This window comes from Perna viridis, chromosome 11, assembly GCF_037379345.1.
Source record: "Perna viridis isolate PV_CMFRI_1.1 ecotype Kerala chromosome 11, ASM3737934v1, whole genome shotgun sequence".
Lineage (NCBI taxonomy): Eukaryota > Metazoa > Mollusca > Bivalvia > Mytilida > Mytilidae > Perna > Perna viridis.
This window is the reverse complement of record NC_142455.1, coordinates 1,949,982-1,959,016: the sequence shown is the minus strand read 5'-3', so window position 1 is coordinate 1,959,016 and position 9,035 is coordinate 1,949,982. Positions and strand designations below refer to the sequence as shown.

At 35.9% G+C, this 9,035-nt stretch overlaps 2 pseudogenes; one reads left to right on the top strand and one right to left on the bottom strand.

The window, feature by feature from the left end:
* Positions 1-289: 289 nt before the first annotated feature.
* On the bottom strand, positions 290-5,228 carry LOC148602285 (uncharacterized; annotated as a pseudogene).
* Positions 5,229-6,151: 923 nt separating this feature from the next.
* LOC148602284 (uncharacterized) lies at positions 6,152-8,802 on the top strand (annotated as a pseudogene).
* The last annotated feature ends 233 nt before the right edge of the window (positions 8,803-9,035 follow it).

The following is a 9,035-nucleotide window of genomic DNA, read 5'->3' as shown; positions in this document are numbered from 1 at the left end:
AGCAAGTGGAGATACTGTCACTAGTCACAATCTGGAGTGATCATGTCAGTAGTTAAAGTCAGACGTGATAATGACACTCGTCACAGTCGGTTGATCCTGTCACTAGTCAGAACCTGGAGTGATCCTGTCAGTAGTTAAAGTCAGACGTGATAATGACACTTGTCACAGTCGGTTGAACCTGTCACTAGTCACAGTCAGTGCTTGTCCTGTCACTAGTCAGAACCTGGAGTGTTCCTGTTTCTAGTCCCAGTAAGGAGTGATCCCGTCATTAGGCACAGTGATCCTGTTACTAGTCATGTGCAGGAGTGATCTTGTCACTAATCACAGTCAGAAATTGTCCTGTCGCTCTATTCATAGTCAGTAATGATCATGTCACTAGTCATAATCAGGAGTAATCCTGCTACTAGTCACAGTCAGTAATGATCCTGCCACTAGTCACAGTCAATAGTGACACTAGTCACAGTAGTGATCCTGTCGCTAGGCACACTCAGGAGTGATCATGTCACTAGTCACATTCAGTGGAAGTCCTGTCACTAGTCACAATATGGAGTGATCCTGTTACTAGTCACAGTCAGGAGTGATCCCGTTATTAGTCACAGTAAGGAGTGATCTTGTCACTAGTAACAGTTGGAAGTGATCTTGTCACTAGTCAGAGTATGGAGTTGTCCTGTCACTAGACATTTAAAATCAGGAGTGATCCTTCCAGTAGTCATGAGTGATACTATCACTTTTCACAGTCTGGGGTGATCTTGTCACTAGTCAGTTGGATGTGACCATACTTCTAGTCAAGAGTTGGATGTGATCTTGCTACTAGTCACAGTTGGAAGTGATCATGTCACTGGTCACAGTTGAAAGTGATCGTGTCGCTAGGCACAGCCAGGAGTGATCCTGTCACCACTCACAGGAGTAATCATGTCACGAGTTACAGTCAGTGATGATCCGGTCACTAGTCACAATCTGGAGTGATCCTGTCACAAGTCACAGTCAGGAGTGATCCTGTCACTAGTCACAGTTAGTAGTGATCATGTCACTAGCTGCAATTAGGAGTGATCCCTTCAGTAGTCACAGTCAGGAGTGATCCTGTCACTAGTCACAGTTAGTAGTGATCATGTCACTAGCTGCAATTAGGAGTGATCCCTTCAGTAGTCAGTCAGGAGTGATCCTATCTCTTTTCAGTCTGGATTGATTCTGTCACTTCTGACAGTCAGGGGTGATAATGACACTAGTCACAGTCAGGAGTGATCCTGTCACTAGTCACAGTTTACAAAAGATTTACAACACTTTCTTTTTCACGTTGATGGTAGAAATAAACTTGTAAACTACAACATACTGCAAATTAAACTCCGTTTGATTCCATGTAAAAAGGAAATATAAAAATATGACTATTTGAGATATATTTGAGGATTATTGCATTTTTATATCAAGTATAAGACTTGTACACTTTAAACTTCGTTTAGGATATTTGGGTTTTCGTCCTAATACGACTTGTGCCGTGTAGTTTTCTGAATAAGTATGTGAAACATTTGCCTTAAAACATAATTTTATACAAGAATGTCTTTTTCCCTAATAACACTTTTTTATTACCGTGGATTAATCTTTCATCATTTGTTCAATGATAACGTATATTACAGAGTTAAGAACCATACAATGATAAGAAAGTCAAATAAAATAGCTGACGTTTTATTTCTAGATAAAGCATTATCATACATGGCAATACACTTTCCTCTAGATGTCTACAATACTTAAAAAAAATTCAATTGGCAAATGTTACAGACATAAAATCAGTCAGAAGATGCACATCGATTATGAAAATAAATTTAATTCTAATCTTGTTAAAAGAACATAATATAATAGAATATTTCATTTCTCCAAATCATATAAAACACACTCTTTAGATACGATGATTTAAGTAATTAAGCAAACTGAATAATATTAGTTGACAACTTCAAGTACAATTTTAAAATTAAACCGGAATATTTAGGATTCAGATAAAATACAAAAATTCCGCTAAACAAAATACGTGTACGTGCATTTTAAAAATAAAACTTAATCATAAACCATTAACTCTGATTTCATGGTCCCTACCTGTCCAGTTTAGAAAAAAAAGGCTCGAACTTAGGTACACCAGAACAGGTCGAACTAAAAATAGACATCTTATACTTTCACTTTAATGCTGAAGCATTATTATTCATGAAAATATTTTTTTATTGTAAAAACAAAAGGGAGAATGTGATTTTTTTTAAAAAGATAAAATTATTCCAAATTTTAGCATTTTTTTAAACCTAAACATGGACAGAAAAAAATATGATTCAATATTTCCCCAACCTAGATTTTCAGATCAGTTTTTTTTTCAACCCCTGTTATTATCAAAATAAATTATTTCCGTTCCTGAACGAAAACAAAAAAAACAACTTTAACTCAACATGAAATACCAAAACGTCAAATTTATCACTTGAACACCCACTCGTGTCCAGATATAGGGTATGTAAGTCTCGTCATGTGACATTGTGATTTCACGAAAATGGGTCCTAGTCTACCATTCAAAAGCATAGAGACTTTTCATTTAGAGAGCGTTGGGTTCAGTGTTGAGGGAAAAACGTCTTTTTGTGTAAAAAAAAAATACCGATATAAATGACAAATATCTATTTCTACATGATAAAGGTATTAAGGAAAACATAAAATAGAAGATTTTGCATTGTTATACAGCGTTTCGAGTACCCGGAAGTAAACAATAAAATGCAGATCGGTCTTCGGTTTTCCATACGTTCTACGTAAATTCCGGTAAAGAAAATGAAACTAGAACGAGACTTACATACTTTATTACTTCTGGCTTTTCCCTCTGTGATGGTGCACCAGCTTTTCTTGTATTGTGCTGTCTTTTACTCCTCTTGCTGAGGGTACTCTCATGCTTGAAATCAAGCTTCTTTACTAATTCGTTAAAATCATCCGACCTCCGTGGCAGTTGTTTCACTACAAAGGAGGTTTCGTCCTCAGAGTCCGTTTGCTCTGATGACAAATAGTTTATATGCAGAGCATCCACAATTTTTTTCCTTTTCTTGTGCACTCAGTGATGTCTTTTCCGTCAGTGCCTTTTTTCTGCTGTGCAGCTTCTATAAAATTTAAGATAAATCACAGTATTAAATTAATGAAAAGATTCTAGACAATTACTTAGTATATTGGAGTTGGCGGGACTTCATCTGATTGAGAAACAATCGTTGGTAATAAGCTAGACGATTTATTGATACTGTCCCTACTTTTTAGAGTTTGTACATGTTTTGTTTCAAAATATCTGTATAACAAATAAATACATATATAATTCGTACCCTTCTCACTCTACAGTACACTGCCATTTTTCTGTTGTGCTCTTGCTGTTTCCGAGTCTCTTCTCTCCGTTTTTTTAGCTTTGAAGGATAATGTCCTTTTACAAAGTCTACTATGAACTGTGTCATCTCTTTGTTCATTGTCGAGTTATACCTTTAAAGTGAAATTAACAATTTTAGGCAGGTGTTCAGATTAAACTGATTTAAATACAATGAAACTGACATAATAAATATATTAAAGAGAATGGACGAGGAAATCTCACATCAATGGGTAGGCTGCAGCTGAACCCAAAACCTCACTGTACATGTACATATGTACAACGAAATACAAAATGTACATGTAGTTGCCTTCATATACACCACAACAAAATTAAACTGAGTGAAAACGAAACAAACCATACTGTGGCCATAAATTCCTGACTTAGGACAGGCACAAAAAAAAAAATGCGACGGGGATAAAGTACTTTGGCGTGATCACCTTTTTTGTGTCTTGTATAGACAGGTTCCGTTTCATTTTCATGGTAAACATGTAGTAATCGGATATAGAGAGTTAAAGATTGGTTGCAGAAAAGGGACTGATTATTGCAGGTTGCTACTTGCTCATTTGTCCCACATTTTGTAGGCTCCTTCTGTATCCGCCACAGTTATATCATTTCAAAAATTATCAATATTCTTATTTCGGTGAAAATTATTTCAAGTATATGTAGTAAACAGGAATGTAACTATATCATAGTGTGCTTCATGTGCAGCCTAGAATAACTATACATTCTTCGTCTTCCATTCTAAGGTATTCTGCTTTGAATAAGTCGATAATTATTATATGCTACAGACTCTTCATACGTGAATTAAAAACTTACTAGTTGTCACTAATGTACATATAGCAAGAGGTCATGCTATCAGCATGGAGAGCCGTCCCGCGAAGGGAACGTTAAATATTCATTTTTCTTGGTTTGTATTTATGTCTACATGTTAGTTTGCGCAATTTCAGAAAAAAAGGGTATTTGTCGAAATTTTAATAACCAGCAAAAATATCATTGAAAATAAAAACCTGCTCAAAATACTACCACCTTCCAATGATAAGGACAAAAGATCGTTCTGTATAAAGTCGTGTATTAGGTCTTATGCGCGCTATCACTACAGTTCGCACAAACTGTGCCTGGACCTGTGCCTGGAGATGTATTTAAGAAATTCATAATTTTCAGACAGCTGACCATACTGCCGTTTTTGTTTTACATGAAAACCGTAGCAGTCTAATTAAAGTATAGCCCTTCCATCGGTAACTTAATACCAGAGCTTATTCAGGCAAATAGTTTAATAATAATTCATACTATCTTAATGACGCACGCAATACTTTTTTGTTATATTTTAAATGAATATGGAAAGTCAATGTTCTCTGCTATTGATACTGGCCAACAAGAAATACTGTGCTCACTCAAAAACAGGGAGCAGATTCTTACACCTGTAATAACGTACTGACTTCGTGCTAAGTCCATAATCGATAAATTTACAGTGAAGTCTGTTCGACTGAACATTGTTAAAAATGATATAACATTTGCAATGATGTAATAAGATGTTTAAACGCTGTCAAGGTTAGACAGATTTTCGGATTATTTAGGGTTTAATTTAGACAGAATTTCGGATTATTCAGTGTTCAGTTTAGACAGGTTCAGATTTTACTATATATATATAAAATGACGTACATGTATACACGTAGTATCTTACTTTATTGGTTGATGCTGTTGTCTTCGACGTGCAGTCTTCATTGGAGAGAGTAGTTGTTCTGCTACCCGTAAATGGTTGTAATGCCCTTGGTACTGGAGTGCTGGACCTGCTCGAAGAATCTCCCAATGTGCTTGTTCGGCTAGAATGTCTCGGTGTAGATATTGCCCAGATTTGTTTCTTGTCCATTGTTAACAATAACAGTGGCCCGTTATCCTAAATATTTATGTAAATGTTTTATCAGTAATTAATTGTATGAAAATATTGCACAAGGAAGGAATTATCCATATAATGCCATTTCACAGGATAAACCTATACAATTAATAAGATAAGTAGGCAACTTGCACTGTATTAAATTCTTGGATCATGCACAGGTGTAATTGTAAGATATATTTATATATTTTCATGTGAAATTTCCCCTATGAAATGAGTTTTAAGGGGAGAATATATATAAGCAACACAGTGCCGAAAAAGACATTCAGTATCGTTGTACAATCCTTTAGACTTTTTTGTTTGTTGTATCGTCAAGAATCGATGATCCGATACATGTATCTATGGTGTAGTACCGTCCTTTCAGTACACGCTTATGCATGTAAAATTTCGTGACAACGTTGAATGGGGTACCAACGCACTTCCGAGCCTTCCATAGATATGTGCAAACGTCTCAGAATGTGACGACTCTATTCGCTACACTGCTCCATCGAATCAAATTGATACAGGGAGAATAATAGGTGTGAAGGGACAACACCGCTTGCACAAAGTCCAGCGCCCTAGCCTAGTCAGTCGTATTGCATGATACAATTGAATGTTATCAAATAAAAGAAGTATCACAATCGGAAAACACAGAATAAATCATTACTCACTCGAGACCATACAGATTATATGCATCTTGTGCGCTCATCATACGTGTACTTAATTTGTATTGTGAGCACAAAGTACATACAAAATGTTTCTTATACTAACAAAATAATCCCGATGTGAGGCCTTCATAAAAATGAATTGGCAAATAATATGCATGTGTACATGTATATATCTATATTGTGCACTCAAACTTTGAAGTTCTTGTTTCTACACGTAGAGATACACGTAGAACCAAGTAAATCTACAAGTACAGATAGAGGAGGTCAGCAAACTATCGGATTTTAACCACCAATGACGGTAGTTAGAAAGAAACTAAAACAAATTTTACAAATGCACAGTGGACAGGACTTTTCCGACTCTAATGACGAAAATGAAGAACTTTGGGCCGATGTCACACTAGATGAAATGGATATGGATTTCAGACCTGTTACCTCTGAACCATGTGTTGATGAACAGGAAACAGAACCAGGTCATAAGAACTATTGCAATTTTTCAATCAATTTGCATTTTTCTACGTTGTTGGCAGTCATTCCACATTATAACTGACGCAGCCCTGGGTAACATCCTTTCATTTCTTGCAGCCGTATTTCGAGCCCTCTCTTTTGAAAGTATTGCTTTCTTTGGAACTTTTTCCATGTCCCGTGTATATGTTATACATTGTCTAAAAAAGATAACTTTACAAAATGTGTTATCTGTAAAAAAAAAATGTTTTAAACTTTATAATTATGATGACTGTATTATCAAAATTGACGGCAAGAAAACTACCAAAACATGTAAAAATGTCCTTTTTCCAAACCATAGACAAATAGGCCATAGGAATGTTTGTGATGAGCCTTTACTTAAGGTTTTGACATTTAAAAACGGGGCAACTAAACTTTACTCCTACAAAACGCATTGTTATAAGCCCGTCCACGAAATCCTATCGAATATGGTGAAACAACCACGATTTGAAGATATGTGCGAGAAATGGGGCCAGAGTAGACAAGAACCGGGTATAATGACAGACATATTTGATGGGAAAGTATGGAAGGAATTCAGTGGCGACAACAATAGAAATTTCCTAAAGAGTGAGAGAAATTATGGACTCATGCTTAACCTCGGCTGGTTCCAACCATTTGATCATGTCAAGTATTCGGTAGGCGTTATTTACGCTGTTGTTTTAAATTTACCCCGAGAAGAATGGTTCAAAATAAAAAAAAACATCTTCTTGATTGATATCATTCCAGACATGTCTAGTGAGCCCAAAGTGCAGACTTTCATTTCTCCTTTTGTAATTGAAATGAATACTGCGTGGAAAGTTGGTTTTTCTTGGATTTCCCTCAAAAGTTCAAAGACAAGTTTAACGTTTAAATTGGCATGTATGTGTGTAGGTTGTGATATACCTGCAACGAGAAAAATTTGTGGATTTCTTGGCCATGGTGCCACAGGTGTATGTTCAAAATGAACAAAACATTTTCCCGGAGATATTGGCACGAAAAACTACGGTAGATTCGATAAAGAAACTTGGACCCAACAAACATTGTCAGACCACCGTAAAATCTAGACAAAATCATGTCTGCAACAACTCAAACGGACAAGAAAAGATTGGAGAGCAAATATGGCGTACGGTATCTCTTCTGTGTAAACTAGAGTATTTCAACCCTATCCGAATGTCAATCATTGACCCAATGCATAACTTATATCAAGGAACTGCAAAAAGAATGGTCAAGATATGGTTGGAGTTCAAAATTCTAGATGGCGACAAACTAAAGGAAATAGAACAACGTGTTGACTTTGTTTACGTTACAGCTAACATCGGAAGCATTCCAAGAAAATTTCCTCGTCATTTGGTGGTTTTACAGCCGACCAGTGGAAAACCTTGACAAACATTTTCTCTGTCGTTGCCTTAAAGGATATTATACCAACTCGAGAACTGGAAGTTTGGCGAAAATTTTTCTTGCTAGCCGATGTATTGCAACAAAAATCTTTTCTACCATTGACATTCTTAGGTACGATTAGCTAATATTACAATTTTGCAAGGGTTTTGAAGATTTGTATGGAGATAGCAAAGTTACACCAAATATGCATCTACATTGCCATTTAGGAGATTGTATTCGCGTTTATGGTCCTATTTATTCATTTTGGCTTCTCAGTTTTGAAAGATATAACGGCCACCTGGGATCTTTACCAAACGACAACAGATCAATTGAGTTACAGATCATGCGACGTTTTCTCCCAGATTCATTTGTTAACTATTTAGATGGACCGTCTGAATTTAAGGAGACATTAGATAAATCTATCTTCCTGAGAGAATCATCTTCAGAGAACATGCCTAGCAGCGTCGATATTTCTTGTGTTATTTATATGTCGAAGAGAAATACCCCAATCTCCAATCAACCCTGGAACAACATAAATCCTATACAATACCTAAAACATCGGTGGACAGTAGGTCGTCAGAGGAGCACGAGGTACTAAAAAAATGTACACAGTATAGTACCCGAACAAAAATGATATGATTATCCCAATGCCAAGTAGACGTTGTAATTCTGTATTCTTAGGTAATGGATCTTGGTATTCAAGACACAGTTGATCATCATATATTATGGCATACTGGAATGATTTCGATGAAAGTATTATTCAGAATTCCGCGACTGCTAAACTCACACCAGGAATTATAGTAAAGTTCGTTATTCACAACCTTATTGTCGATGGTAAAAGCCAGTTCATCTCTTAGTAAAATGGTTCCTACCCATGCGCACCCAGTTTCGAAAATATTGTGGCGATCCGGTTGAAGCTTGGAGCAAGGATATGTTTCAGTGTTTTGGTCCGTCTGCATTTATGCCAATACAGAGACTTTTATGCAGATTTCTTCAAGCTCATGGGTTTATGGGTATGTCCCCTGAATAATGGATTGAATGTGTAGTATTCTATAACATGTATACTTGTACACCTAATTTCAATTACATAACTGAATATACGGTTCATTTTTAAATATTGTATAACGTCATTTTTATTAAAGTGTTTTTTTTTTCTTCCTAACTTGATCTGTTGACTACATGTTGTAACATACATGTATTAATGTATGTGTCATGATAAATTAAATATTCATTTTCAGGTAAAAGAAATAAACAAATACTACTATTTTGAACACTATTA